This window comes from Lepisma saccharinum, chromosome 15 (genome assembly GCF_977018435.1).
Source record: "Lepisma saccharinum chromosome 15, izLepSacc3.1, whole genome shotgun sequence".
Taxonomy (NCBI): domain Eukaryota; kingdom Metazoa; phylum Arthropoda; class Insecta; order Zygentoma; family Lepismatidae; genus Lepisma; species Lepisma saccharinum.
In genome coordinates this window covers 66,569,627-66,585,020 of record NC_139243.1, presented here as the reverse complement: position 1 = coordinate 66,585,020, position 15,394 = coordinate 66,569,627, and the positions used below count along the sequence as shown (strand labels likewise).

General features: G+C 38.9%; 1 protein-coding gene across 1 annotated transcript in view; it reads right to left on the bottom strand.

The window, feature by feature from the left end:
- LOC145999500 (uncharacterized) overlaps nucleotides 1-15,394 on the bottom strand; it is a 70,909-nt gene that overhangs the window by 9,852 nt on the left and 45,663 nt on the right. The gene's annotated exons all lie outside the window — the stretch shown is intronic.

Below are 15,394 nucleotides of genomic sequence, written 5' to 3'. Positions count from 1 at the left end.
TCCGTCGCTAACGCCAAAGGTAACCGTGTAGAGACAGTTTGTTCGCCGGACAATACTGAACTTGTTCACGAGGCTATGGAAATCAACTAGACGTCTCTCCTCCCAACTAAACATCAAACGAACGTCATGCCAGAACATGTTGCAGCAGTTACATATGCGACCATACAATGTAAGAGTGATGCAAGCATTAAAACCTACGAATTACGGACAACGACAACACTATTGCGAATGGTTACTCACGAATGTTGCTGATGGTTATCTGGGTCCTCATCTTTACTTCCACTCAGACGAATCATGGTTTCACCTTACCGGGTACGTGAACTCTCAAAAAATACGCTATTGGTCAACAGACAATACCAGGGAACACTTTAATGTGCCTCTGTATGATTTGAAAGTAAGCGTTTGGTGTGCTGTATCAGGCCAAAGGATTGTAGGCCCCATTTTCTTTCACAACACTGAACTGGCAAGTGTATCTAACGGAATTGTTGCAACTATTCATAGCGCAGCTAACGGCTGAAGAACGAGAGTATGTGTTTTTCCAGCAAGATGGCGCTACGGCGCATACTTCACGGTTTTCAATGTCATACGTCCATGAAGCTTTCTAAGAAGAACGTACAGTTTCCGCAGGTTTATGGCCTCCAAGATCTCCCGAACTGTCGACCTGTGATTTTCATTTGTGGGGTAATTTAAAGTGTAAGGTCTACAGTAACAACCAGCTTACAATTGAAGCGTTGAAAACAAACATTCGCAATGCGATTGCGGAAATCACACCAAATGAATTTGGCAAAAGTTTCCAGAAACATGTTGAGACGTGCTGAGTTGTGTATCGAGGTTCCTGGTGAACATTGTCAGCACCTCCTGTAAACTATTGACCTAATGAATGTTCAGTACGTTGTGTTTCATAATAATACTTTTCAAGTCTGTATTCTGTATATACAATAAATGAGTGAATTGTCTGTATGTTGTTTATGGGGCCTCTTTTAATTTGGCCACCCTGTATAAGTCCATACATAATTTACATCTATCCTTATGTTTTCCTCCGTCTCACGGATGTACACTTTGTACGCTGCTGTTACCCCTTTCTTTATCTCTTTCCTAAGATTCTTGTATTTCCCTTCATGATACTCTGCGTTGCAATGACCTTTTCCCCACTTTTTGTAATGATATAATTTTGACATTATTTTCCTAATAATGTCACCATTGAACCACACAGGATATTTAGGTACCTTGATGCGTTTCAGTGGTACGCAGTCATTCAAAATATTATACAAAATATCATAAAACGTATTAGTTAGTGTATTGACATCCTCAATATCGCATAGATTTACCCAGTTATAGTCTGTTAATTTTCGATGTAAAGACTGAAGTTCGCTTTTTTGAAGTTTTATTGAAAATTTACATTCTCTGCTTGAGTTGAAACATGGACCATTAATGTAGCCATATGCGGTATTAGGAGATAAAGTGCTTCATCTCTGAGGCATGTTAGATACCCCGTACGCCAAATTGGATTCGCCATATTTGATCTAACCTTTTTTCAAATGAGAATAGGGGTAAGTAACACATCAAACATCTTTGACAGTTTTCGAGTTCAGGAGAACCATTATTAAGTACGTAATTTTATATTATGCAGACACTCAAAAACGAATAAAAATCCCTTAAAAAGGATTTCAAAATGCTATATTTCAGAAAATTTCACGTTATTTCGGTATGACACATGATCCCCTTTCCAATTAAAAAAATAAGCGGATTTGAAGTTGGAGCGGGTATTCTTGTTGCACTCTTTAGTCCAAGACACAATGGTAATGATATTATTGGTTTAACGTTATGCGTTGTCATGAAATTGGGTGGTTCCATGTTTTTGCCTGTTTATACGTCGGTACTTTTTGACACCCCGTAACTTCGAAAGTAATACAGATATCTTAAAACCGGATTTCACCATTCAATTTTTCAGAAAATTTTACATGAATTTGATATGTCATTTGCCTATTCCCATTTGAAAAAAAAAGAAGAAAAACTTTCTATCCACTTTCATCAATTGATTCTCATATCGTAGAATAACAAAACAGGAGAAGAAAGTAAGATATGGACACATAGACTCCTACATACTGCACGTGATTGCATTCACGGTTTATAATATCTGTAGAAATTGTATGGGTGTTTCTCTTTCGACTTTCGAATCACCCTGAATTTTAAAGTGGTGACGTGACCGAAACGGTTCGAGCTATAAATTGAAATTTGTCAAACCAACCGGACGCGTTATTAAAAATCTCCATTGAGTCTTTCATTTAATTGTTGTAGTCATTCACGAAATAATTGGATAGATAGTAAAAAACCATAAAATAGAAGCGTAGATAGGTAGACCTATCAAATACTAGCATGGAGCGGTATAAAGTATCTGGATGCGAGTATCCGTCTGTTTATGGGAGGCAATGAACCGAAAGTCAACAATGAAAATATTCTTATACTTAAATATCTACGACTCAATTAAAGCTACGAACGTGTAATTTGATAGATATGTTAAATAGCAACTTCCATGTGGCGTAACTTGGGACCTAACTTGGGGGGGGGGGAGAGGCATGATCGAAATTTTTTTCATCCCATAACTACTGTATTTGTAAAATTAAAAAGTTATATTAATATAAAATCAATTTTTAATTAAACTTTTAAAACCATTAATTATGTATTGGAAAATTAACAAGCAGAATAGAAATTTTAAACACACAGCAAACTTTTGTTGTTATACTTAATTTAAACTTAGGAGATAAAAGAGCATTCTTCTTTCTGGTTGCAAATATTAGTCCTTGGGGGCTTGTTTTAAGGTGGACTTCCCCACCTGAAAATACTTGTTTCAAATGGTTCATGTTAGAAATTTTAATATTGAAGGAGTTAAGGTCAAACTGTTTCAACAGTGAATAGATGATGATGATCATGCACATTCGCTGATGCCAGAATTATTTAATATATAGCAAACTGTTCGCATTTAAGTATTCATTTAATATTTTTGATATTTAAAGTAACATCTGGTTATTCACGTGGGAATTTACAAATACAATTGTTGTCAATATTATTTAAACTGTAATCAAGGGACCCAGGTTCGATACCTGGTAGAGGCCCATAGTGATTCGGATCCCACTTTAAACTGTAGGACCAGTCCCGATTATCCTATTAGTGCATAAAGTGAGGTTAGAACAACAACTTAACAAGATAATTTATACGTCACACAGCATGCATGAAACTTTTCAGATTCGTTGACTTTCTGCTATCCACTGTGTACGTCCCAGCACAGAAATATCGACTTGTATGGAAATTTTCACACGCATAAATCTTCCACGGTTTCATGTGATTTCCGGTGGCCGTGAAGAGCAGGACTTCCTCCATGCCGTAAGGACCACACAGTATTTGCAAAGCCCTGAAAACCTGGACAATACCTACTTTATAAATTGGACATTTAACCAATGTAGTTCTCTTTCTAAATTTTGTAGTCTTTTCTGCGAGAGGGCGCGATAGTTCGCTCTTTGTATTTCTGCCATTTTTTAAAGAACAAGAATCAGAGCTCAAGCATGTATGTACGATGAGTCCAAAGTGTACCTGGGGAGGGGGAGGGGTGATTCTGAATTATTTATCATCATTTTTACCCCTGTATCCTCATTAAATAATAATATATTTCAAGAAAACTGGTCATGGCTTTGGCTTTCAGGCCTTTGAAAACTCTGTACCATGGTGCGCAAAGTATGCAGTACGGTGTGAGGTTGTTTGCATGAATTTAGTTTCATCTAGCACAGTATAGTTAAACTATTTTTTAGCGTGTAAATTTTACAATTTGTTTGCAGCAAGTTTTGTCAATCATGTTGAGCTGTTAATACCTCTAGTGCATAATGGTTCTATTATTGCAGAAGAAAACTATAAATGAGCCCAGCAACTTATAAATTCCTCCTCTGTAAACGATATCTATTCTTCAAATACAAGTGATAGAAATGCAATAGTTTTGCACTATCTATGTTGAAAAATGATGGTACCCAGCCACGCAAGAAATGTGGGTTTTCGAAGGGAATTCCTTCAGTATTTGGAATCATGTGAGACGTGGCATCCCCAAGAGTATCCGTGAGGTCATAAACATACTATATAGACCATAATACAATTTCGAAGGTGTTTTTATGCATAGCATATTTCGATCTTTATATAGCATATAAATCCGATCCGCCACATACCACATATAGCACACAAGTATGAGTGAAGCTTCTAGTTCTAATGAAGCTTCAGGCCTCCCCGATGGCGCAGTGGCGCAGCGTTGTCGCCTTGTAATCAAGGGGTCCCGGGTTCGATACCCGGTGGAGGTACAAAGTGGTTCGGATCCCACTTTAGACTTTAGGTCCAGTCCCGATTAGCCTTACTGTGCATAAAGTGGACTTAAAACACCTAATCAATCGACCAATCAATCAAAAATCTAACGAAGCTTCAGTTTCCTTTCTTGACGAGTTGCGTCCGAGTAAAATTCATTTATCATTTTGGACCTATTAATATCATTCGTTTGTTAAATATACAAAACAGCAATAAGGCGAAGTCTTTAATGCCCAGTAGCTTTGAGTATACAGTGTATTGGTCCTGAACCTCCGAGGGCAAGAAAGAATGCTCACAGCATCCTGAACTCACGGAGGTTGTCAATAATGTTTTGAACAGTTCATTTCAAATTTGGAAAATGTTCTCGTAAATGTTGTTCCTCACTCACAAGAAAGTTCTGGGTTGAAACTCATGATCAGTGTTCTTATATTCACACATTCCTGACAGCACATTGAGTTCTGAACTATTTCTGTCTCTGACATTTTATGTGTGGAATATACCTCTTTTTCACTCAACACATTATTTTGGGGGGTGGGGGGCGGTTGCCCGCCCTTGCCTCCGCCAAGTTATGCCTATGGCAACTTCTCTCGGCAAAATGTTCTCAAATGGTTTGTGTGTTTGTAAGTGAGGGTAAACAATTTGACAACATATAACTGTCGATTGCTCAGAAATAATTGCAAATTGGATTGAAAGTAGTCTTAAGTCTAGTATTATGGAATAATTGGTATGTCGATAAAATTGTTTGTCTGTCAATGCGAGTTCAACTATGGATATACTACTTTCTGATTAGTACACACAGCATAGAGCATTCGCAGTTACACTGTAAACACCGCTCTATCTTCTTTTTACATATCTACGACGTGACATAAGCATGAATCATGAACTCATGAAATAAGTGGAGGGATTTTCGCACCTGCATGCTTTACTTAGAATTTCAACCTGAGGTCCATAACGCTATGCTTGATCATTTTTACGTACACTGCTGTTATCCTCTAATCAACCATCCCGAATAATGAAGCAAATTTGCATGTGAAAATTTAAAACTGTGGGTTAACTTTATTCATGTATTATAATTACGGACGGAAAATACATAAAATGTGATCTTTATAGTTCGCTTTTATTCATCGTACCTTCATCAACTATTTGTTTCGTTAACGGAAATGTCGAAGTTGCCAAATTCCGTACATAACTGTGGTACAACTTGCTGCACATGGAAGAAAAATATTATTTAAAGTTCTATGTAAAATGAAATACACTAACCGTCGGAGTGGTCAGCGCCAGGGGCATGAGTATTCTTTCTGAGTATCACTTAATCAATTTCGTCAAATCATCACTCATCTTCATCTTCGCGACTTTCCAAAAGTGGCAGAAATTCGAAGTAAAATAAACCAAATTAATCAATCAATCAATCAATGAAATATACTAACTTGAAGTTTACAAAATATATTTACATGTAACTCGTACATAATCAATTTACAATCCATTGATGGAAATATATTTGCTAATTTGCGGTGATTAGAAGACAGTCAAAAGTTCTACTAATTCTTGACTTTGGTCGTTGAGATGTTCTTAAAACGTGCTCATTAAAACTTTCGAAAGCAGATATTTTGATGCATTAAGGAAGATTCAGGCAAAAGCAGATTTCAGAAGAATAAGTAAACAAGAAACAAGTGTCGTTTGAAACGAACATTAAGAATCAAGTGTGACCTTCCACACCGGGGCGACGCAATAAGCAGCTCAGTTGCCTGTAGATTGGGTGACTCTCGGAAAGGTTCGTTTTTTCTATAGTCTTGTTGCACCGTTCACTTGCAGTGAATCCTGTTTTTGAAGATTGCAAAGAAGATCCAGGTGTTGTATCCCTTGCATTTTGTTGCTTTGGTACGAAACCCTCTGTTGGTTCAAGCAACTTGCTTGTCTCCTGTACGTATTTGTTATTTGTATATTTTGTATGAAATCTTCGTAACATAAATGTCATAGCCAAGAAAAACCTCGGAGCACTTGTAATGGTCGGATTGAGCATTACTGGTTTTGGAAATATGTTAATTAATTGCTGGCCAGCTACAAGGTGTAGGGTAAAGTAATATGTTTTCCATGTGCGTACTTATATGGTATTACTGGATGTAAGTGTATGTGCTCATTGGATTGTGCTTTGCTGGATATTAGATTTCTTTATCACCCCAGTGGGGGAGATGTCTTTCCAAAGACCATTACAGTGGAATTTTCCAACGCTACGTGGTCCACGTCCACGGACGTTTACCCAGACTATAAAAAAGCCAATTGGGCTTTTATAGAAAACAGTGTTTCCCCATCTTTCGACGACGAGGAATGTCTCCTCGAGTTTAGTCCACTTTTGGTGGCTAGACTATTATAAGAATGTAGCATTTGGTGCAAGCCAGCCCCTGTATGCTGTCCCAAGTCCCCTTTAGAAAAGTTTTGAATATTTGGATATTTCCGTATTGAATAGTTGATGCCCAAAAGAAAGAGTAAAGGCGTAAGGAAACGCATTTGTAATGAACGGAATATCATTTCAGCTGAGGGTAGGCCCGCAGAGATGGTTTTGCAAAGTTATATACGATATATAACAACGTATAATAAACAATATAATCCTACTAGAAATGTTGTTGATGTTGATTTGATGTTTTAAGTCCACTTTATGCACAGTAAGGCTAATCGGGACTGGACCTACAGTTTAAAGTGGGATCCGAACCACTATGTACCTCCACCGGGTATCGAACCCGGGACCCCTTGACTGCAAGGCGACGACGCTACCACTGCGCCATCGAGGAGGCACTACTAGAAATGTTATGATTTGCTGAATTAACTCTAAGAACTACAGTACTGTCCATTTTAAACCAGTTGTTTATTCACTTGATGTACGTACATGCGTAACGAACCAGGGACTAAAAATATAAATTGTTATGTGAAACCCCCCTTTCGTATTTCCGGCTCAAATATAATCTGCTCGCTTGGCACCCAGGGTGAGGTGAAAGGAGGGATTTGAAGGATTAAAGCAGGAAGCAATCCAGAGGGCCGGATAGAAACCAGGGACTGGGGGCTAACCTTTCAAAGAGGGGGGTTGCACTTTCACACACTGATCCTAGGTTCTAGGTTCGAATCTTGGGTAATCGATATGTGCTTGTTCCGTCATCTATCTCATCAATTCATCCTTCATCCTCATTGTATTGTGATTAACCTAGAGAGGTAAAAAAAGGACGTAAAATAACAAAACAGAAGAAAGTAAGGTATGGACAACAACGTTCCTCCGAATAGAGGAAACATAGAAAGATAGAAGAAAAAGGGGGAACCGAAATATTTTTTTAGGAATAGTCAAATTTTATTCCGATTAAATATCGCATACAAAATGCATACTTGAGGTAAAAGTTGGTTAAATGACAATTTTTCTTGTAGGGACAATTTTTCTTGTAGGCTAAAGTATGTTCATGTACGCATGTGTCAAGCATGTGTACGACCGTGAGGTGCCGCTCTTTCACCCTTGAATTCCTCAAATCCTCAATTGTTTGTTATCATTGTAGTGAACAAAGTTGTAAAATTGTAATGAACAGGGTCGTAACGAGTAGTTTCATTGTGAATTAATTAATCTTAGTTTTTAAAATATGTTCTAGATTTGTGTTTGAACAAGTTGGAGCTAGGGTTGCAGCTTATCATGTTCTCCATGGGTATCGAGGCATTTAATAATGCCCTGAGTTGTCCTGAAGCACAGATTCGAACGACATTATGCGGGTGTGTCTACGAAAACCAATCCAGTCAGCAAATCAACCATCAGCTTGTAGATCCACTGTTTAAAATAGTAGCTTTGACACCACTCGCTTATAGCAAGCAACTGAATGTGTAGATATTTGTGCGACATGAAAGCACTGTTTCTGTTTTGTGGCAATGTTTGTACAATTCAAGATATCGCCAGAGGTTAGAGTAGTTGCGCCAGAGGTTAGAGTAAGTTTAGCTTGTTGAAACAAGTTCGCCACTTCTACCCAGTAGAGGCACATAATGGTTTGGATCCCACTTTAACTGTAGGCCCAGTCCCGATTAGCCTTAGTGGACTTAAAACACCAAATTAATCAATCAATCAATCAAGTTCGTCACTTCGCCGAAAGAAAAACTAAACATCTCTCAACTTACAGCATTTTGTAATCGCGCAAAATAGCGAAAATCCATTTTCCTCCCGCCTTATCGAAGGCCTTGACCCAATTTTACTCAAATGAATTATCACTCTAGTCCTCAAAGGTATACAGCGACTGTAAAAAAATCTGCCTAAAAGCTCTAAATTTACAGTAATTACCATCTTAGCAGAGTTGTAAGTTTTCTATTTTGTTCCCGCTCCCCTCCCCCGCCCCCGCTACCTATGCACTCAAAAGTAAATTTCTTACTGGCAAATTGTACATCTATTGTTTGTTGAGTTTCGATGATTAAGCTCTGCATATTTAGTTTCTACAGAGCGTTGCAAATGTCAAAAATGGGTAAGCAGTGAATATGCATAAATATATTTAAATACATACATACATACATATGTACATATAAGTAGGTATATGCATGGATGTAAGGTTCAAGTGACGGTTACATCCAATGGCTGGAAGCCCTCTGTTATGCTAAATGAAATGAGGTATGTATCATCAGGAAAGCAGGTCAATATTTCTGCCAAACCTCTCTTTTTGTTGTTGGTGTTGTTATTTCCTCACTATCATTTCAAGCTTATTTCTTAAAAAATAAAAAAATGCGGGTTCAACCTTAGTTTACCCATCTTTGCACACCACTAGGTTTCGTGCGAATTCTTCTCTTGTCTTTACAGTTACACATTATTTCACACGCATTTGTTTATGAGAGCTGTGAATTCGTTACAGGGCAGAAGTCGCTAGCAATGCTATGAAGAAAGCACAAACTCCCTTGCTCCTCCAATGTTTGTTTTGATCTGGTGGGGCCTACACAACACTAGGCCCCATCTCATAAACAAGGTGTTCTAGGAATAACGAAAGAGACCCGGGAATTATGAAACATACATTGTCTTTCAAAATGAATGTAAGATTAAGTACATATCTGTAAGTAACTCTCAAAGTATCTTGATACAAAGTTTCGTTTATTATACAGATACAGAAGTTTATTATTATTATTATTATTATTATTATTATTTGAGGCTCACCCTGACTCAAAAAAATTAGTACCTTGGGGTAATGCTCGGGAGTAAGGGCGGCAGGAGTGTGGTGCTGAACACATCACCTCCAAAATGGCCGAGATCAAGAATATATGCTCCCACGTCCCCTAAATTTGCCTCATGCACGGTGCTATATGCGCGGGAAACTTTACATTTTACCTATTATTATTATTATTAAATATGTGAGATATCTATATGCTCTTTGTGGTATGAGTTATTTCTTCGTTATTTTACGTCGCTTTTCGTTGGTTCGATGTGGTGGTCTACAGACTGGGTATTGTTTGTCTCTTTCAGTTCGGAATAAACATAACTTGATGCGGAAAGCATTGGGTCGCCCACGTCGTCTTCGTGACCGCGTACGTGACTTCATATGTTTAGAAAATAAATTCAGGTTGTTTCCACTTGACCTTGGAAGGGGCTGACTATAATTGTGTTTTGGTTCCATAAAGAATGCAGCGTGCTGTAGACAATAATTTCTCTTTCAATAGGTCGCCGCAGCACGGGATGAAAGGGAATGCTTCCACAACTAGCCTTCAGCTTCAAGCCCTGCATTTTCCCTCAGTAATAAACAGATAAGGAAAGAAAAAGGGGAAATTCCTGAAGACGCCCAACCTCCACCCGCATATGTTCAGGGGTAGGTGCTTAGTGCCCTGCTGCCTTTAAAATAAACAAGGGCGTCAGATCAGCGGAATTTCGGTTCCCCCGTTTTTCTCTTCGTCCATGTATTGACGGTTTGAATTATATGTATGTACGAGGCACTAAAGCTAAATCTAGATAACGTCTCATGGATATAGTGGACCAAGATTGTTCCGGCGTTCTAGAAACGAACTTGGTTGTAAGATCTTACTTGCTAGTAATTGAATTAAATTAATGGCATCTGCATTGCTAGTAACGAAAACCGCGGTAGCTCAGCTAGCGTCTGACTACCATGCGAGAGACCCGGGATTTTTTCCACCTGTTCAAGCGGCTCTGGTGCCCGCCCAACGTAGTGTAGTATAAAGTGGGTACGTGGAGGATACTCTTGGAGATAAAGGCGGCCCCACCTTCGGCCGTGATCAAGAAAGTGTGGGGCCCTAACTCCACACCCCGTATACGCCTTCATAGCTTGGTGCAAAGCACAGGGGAACACTTTACTTTTTATGTTAGTAATGAAACGAAAGTTCGGGAGCGGGGAGAATGTGTTAAGACAGAGGGGTGAAAGAGTGGTATTTTAGGAAGGTTAATAATTAAATGAGTTAAGCAGTGTGCAAATTAAGCAAAGGGGGTGCTGGTGATTTCCACACCACAATAAATTTTATCCCCTGCAAAAGGAAATTATTTTTATCCCTGCCAGAAGTGTTTTTTATCCCTTTAAAGAAAAATGGAATTGAAAGGATATATTATTCCATGTCTTAACTATGTAACAGACACCATTGAAAAATCATTTGTTACTTATGGTTCAGTCATAAGATTTCCCTGCCCCAAAGTATGCAGCTTTGTGGATTAAGGAAGGACCCCATTCCGAAACTGACAACCTCACCGTGCCGAGACAACAGAAACTCAAATTTTCGTGGCATAGTGCTGATATTTTACACTTATTAAATTGTTCACAAGAAACTTGTAGGTATGTAAGATTGGCATTAAGTATGAACTTGGCAATATACAGTTGGTAACTTTTTCGGTGTTAGTAGTTCGATAACTATTTTCGTGTATGAGTTTGGGTTTACTTAGAATCCGGGGGGCCGCCAGGAGGTGGGGAAGGGTGCTTCATCACCCCTTCATTTTCTTCCTCACGCCGTCCAGCATCCCTTGTTCAACTTGTTAAACCATTTCATATTCAGCGTAGAAAGGTTTTGAAGTGAGATCGGTATTACTGCATACAACAGGCAAGTCATCGATCTTAATCTGACATCAGGCACGTATCCAAGGGGGCTCGAGCCCCCCACCGAAAATTTTCTGTTTACACTAGATAAAATGAGGCTTTTAGTTTCTTGAATAATGTGATCATAATTTGAGAGTTATGATTATCGAGACAAGACAGAGAATGCTCTATAACCCTCTTATTGTTAATAGCACGTACCCAAGGTGAGGATCGGAAATTTTTCAATTTACTTTAGAAAAAAAATAGGTTTTTGTCTTCTTGAATAATAGGACGATGACTTAAAGACAGAAATAATTATCAAGGCAAGACGAAGAATGTTTTATAACCCTATTTTCATAATATTGCACGTAAACTTTTCTTGCGCTTTCGGTGTTGTCGCAGCGAACTTGAGCACTATGGAAAAACTTGTGAGCATTTGAAAGCTGCACAACAAAGGTACCGCCACAAGCAGGACGTTTTTAATCTCTGGAAAGCACGAGAGGGAACGTTCTAGAATAAGAGAAGGAGTCGAACTACTACTGGCTATATTAACGAATCGTTTTCCTGCTGAACGTTCTAGAATATGAAAATATTCATTTCCCGGTTGATCTGTACAATAGAATCGGTTAATGAGACTTCAGAGGTAAGTGTGGCAACTCATACAGTCGATCAGTGTCCATTGGTGGCTTTATAAGATCTAGTGATTTGAAAATGAAAAGTAACGAAGTCTACATCTAGTTCCAGTTCGGGTCCAAAGATGAAGACAATGACGACAGCGGAACTTCCGGAGCCTCAGTGTAGTGCTCTTTCGGGTCTAGGGCTGAAGAGATCGAAGGTCTCTTTCTCTAAAGTTAATATTTCAGCAATACCGGGTATTGGAGCAGTTTATTAAGAAAGAAATAAACTGCACAAATCAACTGAAAAGCAAAGTTCTGATTGATGATTTAGTTGTGCCCGGACCAAATTCCGTGTATGCTGTTTGTAACCTTATATAATAGAAAAATGCATATGCATGTGTGAACCTACAACAGATGGTGATATTTCAGATATTGGCTTTTTTAGACTTGTTACCCAGCAAGCCTTGATGAGTTACTAAGAGTCTAATTTCCCGACAAATGGAGGAGTGGACTAACTTTGTGACGACTGGTGTCCAACTGGAGGATGTTGCAACATCGCGCTACGACGCCAAGGGTTCCGGTTTCGAATCCTGGCCTGGGCATGGATGTTTTTGAGTGTCCATTCATCAATTTCATCATATCGTCACTTATCCCCACATTCGCAAATTAGCCAAAAGTGGCACAAAAACGAAGTAAAATAAAGCAAATCAATCAATCTTCTAAAGTCTTGAAGATCCAAATCACAAGGATGGAAAATTAGGGCTTTGTTAAGGTTAGGTGCGAAGGCAGGCGACAACACCCTAAAGGATCATATACAAACCTGCGGGAAGAACGATCTTACTTAAGTCTCCAATACGAAATGATAAAACTTCTGGTGAGTTCATTATAAATAATGTGTCCGAGATAAAGAGTGGTATCCCCAGAATTTTCGGAAGGGAGAGGAGTTATGAATACTATTTTTGATGGTCAGTCTTCATTTTGCCATATTTGTCTGTCTTTGACGTTCTTTTTTTTTTAAAGAATACTTTGTTAAATGGGGTTATGACCCCACCAACTCTCCCTTGGGCACGTCACTGTAGACAAGCATTTGATCACATTGGGAGACGAAACATTAGATGTGTTGGGAACTGTGCATTAATTGTTTCTCGATCCGGCTATATTCGAGAAAACTTCCTTTGTTTCGTACCGATATATGACAAGACTGAGGAAGCTGTGATAGGCATCTTTAAACAGCCGCCCCTCGTGAAGGAGTGCTTATCACATAGCGCTACGAGGCCAGGGGTACCGGGTTCAAATCCCGGCCTGGACATGGATGTTTTTTGAGTGTCCATTCATCAATTTCATAATATCATCACTCATCCCAATCTCCGCAAATTAGCCAAAAGTGGCACAAAAGGCGAAGTAAAATAAAGCAGATCAATGCATCAATCACAATTTTGAACACTTGCAAGTGCCTGAATGTGGACAATTTGGTGGGTTTCGGCTTTTATAAGAGCTGCAAACATGGGAGGACAAGACACATTAGTGGTGTTATGGTTCGAATCAGATAGAAATATTCGAGAACTGCCTGCGTTCAGTTCGCAGCCCACAGTTAGAATCTCGCGTTGTCGAGTGGATTGACCATTCCGTGCATTTGTAACAGCTTCGTAAAAACACTCACAGACACCACAGATGTTTTGATGCCTGATGAGAAGAAATGGGCAAACACGCATACTCAGATGGTTCCGGCACACGATATTAATGCTTGGAAATAGAGGAGTCGTGTGGTAAAAAATGTTCTGATTTCACGTTCTAATTAAAATGGCAACCTGAAACAGTGGCGACGATTTAAGGGATAGTTGCTCCCCATTTTTTTGCCTCCTCACTATGGCCTCGTAATGGTAAACCTTGTCTACCAAGAGAAAGTCAATTTTCATTGCACCGCCCCACCCCCAGGTTTTGGAACCCAGTCGCCACCACTGGCCTTAAACATGCGATTCTGAGGTTCTAGCTATACCTCTTAAAAATATGTTGTTAGTGTAAGACTTTTTGCTTGTAAATAGTCAATTGTTTTATGGGGTATTGTTGCTTTCCATTGTTATGCGGCAATAAAGAGGGCCCAAAATACAAGTTTCTACTGTATTTTTACTTATTTCGGCCTTAATATCTTGGTTAAACAACACTACCATTTTTTTTACTCGGCATGAAAGCTCACTATTAGCACTCACTGAAATAGCACATTACTTGGATATTGACGCTGTTAGTAGATATAACCCTTTAAATATTAAATTATTGCGAAATCCGCAACTTTAGAATTAGACTTTTCTCAAAACAGCAAAAGGGAAGAGTAAAACTTGGTATGCCATATTGTAGCTGAATATACAGCCTAAGTCAAAATGATGTTCCCGATTTCGTTCATTTCTTATATGAAAGGTAATGAGCGTTTCTTGCATATGTAATTTTTTTATGGAATACAATCTCAAAAAGTTTTTTCTTTCTTTCTATTGAAGACTCGTAGTTGCGCTGTCAGCCACTAGAAGGCAGTTTAGTAGCAGTGAGAGAAATGGCTACCACTGGACAGCAGAAAACGTTCTTTATTCTCGTTCAGCGACATTTCCCAACAAGATTTGTGGTTGAACCGCCTTCTGCAAGTCAATTAGAAAATGCTACAACATTGGTGGAATTACGTGAGCGCATCACTGCAGCCATAGCCGACGTGGACCCTGACATGCTAGGAAGAAGTGTGGCAGGAACTTGATTATAGACTAGATGTGTGTCGTGTAACACGTGGATCGCACAGAGAATATTTATAATATGCCAGGAAAAACATTTTGAGTTTTTCAATCTGTGTGTGTAATATCAGTCATTTACGTATGATTACAATGAAATAAATAGACACTGAAATCGGAAGAAATCATTTTGACTTACGCTGTATGTACTAACACATGGAAATAAAAAAATCATTGGGGCCTCGTCCTATTTTTGAGGGGAAAACATCAAAATGTTAAGAAATGTCAATGTAAATTATCACACTTCCTTCGCTATCAGAAAGAGGAACAGACCTTTCTCCTACCCTTCTATGTTCCAAATGGAACAGTTCCTGTCTTGAAAAGTTGTGAAAGAGTTTCAGTTTTTCTTTCTTTGATGAGTAGCGTAGTGGTAATGCGACCTCTTTGTAATCAAAGGGCTCCGGGTTTAATGCAAGGTGGAGGTACAAGTTGTTCGGATTCCACTTTAAACTACAAGACCACAGTCCCGAAAAGCATTTATGTGCATAAAGTGGGTTTAAAAATAAAACTCTACCGAACTCTACATACAGTGACATACCAAGGACTTTCGTTATCCATCTTTATGCCACCATTTCCTGCTTTAGACATTCTTTTTACTGGGCCAAAGAGGGACTATGATTCCCTACACCAGGAATGTCCATCCCCCTCAAGGTCCTGAACGCAGTCT